The sequence below is a fragment of the Sinocyclocheilus rhinocerous genome, unplaced genomic scaffold (assembly GCF_001515625.1).
Source record: "Sinocyclocheilus rhinocerous isolate Xijiao unplaced genomic scaffold, SAMN03320098_v1.1 scaffold5162, whole genome shotgun sequence".
NCBI lineage: Eukaryota > Metazoa > Chordata > Actinopteri > Cypriniformes > Cyprinidae > Sinocyclocheilus > Sinocyclocheilus rhinocerous.
In genome coordinates, this window is record NW_015647170.1 from 44,077 (window position 1) to 46,588 (window position 2,512).

Sequence of the window (2,512 nt, forward strand, 5' to 3'; positions counted from 1 at the left end):
TCATATGACCCCTTTAATGTTTGGCCACCTTTTTGCGATAGAAATGCTAGCCTCTATAATTTCTTCAACAAAAACATGTGGACATCACAACCTTTACAAAAACTAACCCTTGGTTTTAATCGAAGTAAAGCTGCTTTATTTTCTTTTGTGCGATTTCTGAATGCTTGAGACCATAAAATCAATCAGACAACTGTATTAATAAAATCATAGCCATAGGCGACTGTCTAGCTACAATTGTAATTTGTAAATAATACAATTTAATTACAATTTAGTTATTTACTTTTATATTTTATTAAAGTTCTGTTTTGACCCCTATAGTAGGTGTTTTTTTCAAACTTCCATAATATTTTGGGGAGGGGGCACAACAATACAATTCTGCTTAGGGCACCCATTTGGCCAGCAGCGGCCCTGCTTGTACTGCAGTTCTGTGCATGTTTTGCCCGCCAGGTCTTCTTTTAGACCCATCTAAGCACTTGCACAATTTCCCATTGTCATGATAAATATATTTCTAAGATATAGAGTGCAACCGCAACTGAATTCTACATGATTATTTTAATAATTCTCCTATGGAGAAAATGAATGGGATTTTTACTTCCAGAACCCCACTATTGCTCTCTGTTACAAGGAATTCTATAATAGACTACTTAAATATATACATTAATACAATTATTAATCTCCTGTGATTTTATGAGTCTGAGTAAATTCATACAATGGGTTGTCCTAAAGTCATTGTTTGAAAATATCTGTTTAGCATTCAAGGAAAAATTATTTACAATTCATAAATTTGAGTTCAATAAACTTGGAAAAATATCATTGCTATTCTGTACAACAAACTTGCATATAATAACACACAATTAGTAAAAAAAATAAAAATAAAAAAGTAAAATCATATCGCTGTGACCTGGGAAAGACTTGTAATACCTGTCAAACAATGGATGGTCAGGCATTAGAAATAGAAAAAAAAAAAAATTTATCCATTTGCAGCCATGTTCCCCTTGAGAATCCTTTATCCACACCTCCATGAATCAGTCTGTTGTCTGTTGCTGGTTATTATTACATCTGTGTCTGTCCTCCTCCAGTGTGATATCTGTCACTCAGTCTTTTCAGGTGGAACAACTTCCAGTAGCAGCTGAAGGTGCATGGTGAGTGGCCCTGGAAGGGTTACCGGTTCAAATGTAAGAATTTATGGGAAGAGATGCTATTTATTAGCCATTTCTTGACTAAAAGTTTTTGGGACTAGGATAGTAGATAGTAGAGAGTTTAAAAAATTTTAATTACTGTATACAGAATGAACCTATTCACATTTGGTGAAAATGAAAATATTAAATCAATTTAGAAAATGTTAAAATATTTATTATATACAGTTTTGTTTATGTTCTCATATTTATGTTTTTGTGATGTGTAAAGTCATAATTGTTTCATTATAATACTGTTTTGATCGGTTTGCTAACTGCAATGTTTACTATTATTTACTATTTTTCATTGTGTGATTTTTGGTGAATTGTATTTAAACCAGTTGTGTTCAGTTTGACTCACAAACATTAGAAAAACTATTAATTATCATAGTATATGGAACCCACAACAATTAAGAACATACAAAAATGTATCGTTCCTGTTTTTTAATTCATAGATAAAAATTGAGATTTCAATGATATTTTGACCACTGAACTAGGCAATGTCCCAAGTTTCATTTCATAAATCTGGTCACCTTACTTAAAATTTATTAAGGATCAAAACAAACATAGGTTTTGCTCACTGAAATATATCCAGATGTGTAATTTCCAGCTACTAATATGTTCCTGTGGCTCAGTGGTAGAGCATTGTGTTAGCAGAGCAAAGGTCGTGGGTTCAATTCCCAGGGAACACACATACTGGTAAAAAATGTATAGCCTGAATGCACTGTTAGTCGCTTTGGATAAAAGTGTCTGCTAAATGCATACTTTTTTTTTTTTAATTTTTAAAATTTTTACTTACTCATGATGCGGCGAGTCCAGTTGAATTTGTAGTAAATGAAGGGTACATATAAGAGAAGACCACCGACTATGAACACTGTGCAGTACAGGTACTCCCACTCAGGCTTGTCTATGATGGGAGCAAGAAGCAGATAACAGGACACAATCACCACCAAAACAGGGATGACTATCGGCACCTGAGAGAAACAAAAAGCAAACATTTTTATGTTGGGTAGCCATTTTACAATAGATTACCATAAACCATAACATAAGACTTGCTATATTAAACTTTATTTATTAAAAACAAACAAAACAAAAACTACATTTTTCAGTTCTTTTAAAATATTTCCACTCTAGCTTCCTCTTGAAAGTTGGCTTCTGTGCCACTGGGAATATTATGGGGTCATATCACAAATAGCTTTTGATGTTTTAGAATTTTGAAGTTGCTTTGGATACTAGCATCTGCTAAATGATTACATATAATCACAAATACTGTGAAAGTTTTTGAATTCATTCACATGATGAGGTGTCACTCTAACCTTGACAGGTCTCTGAAGCTC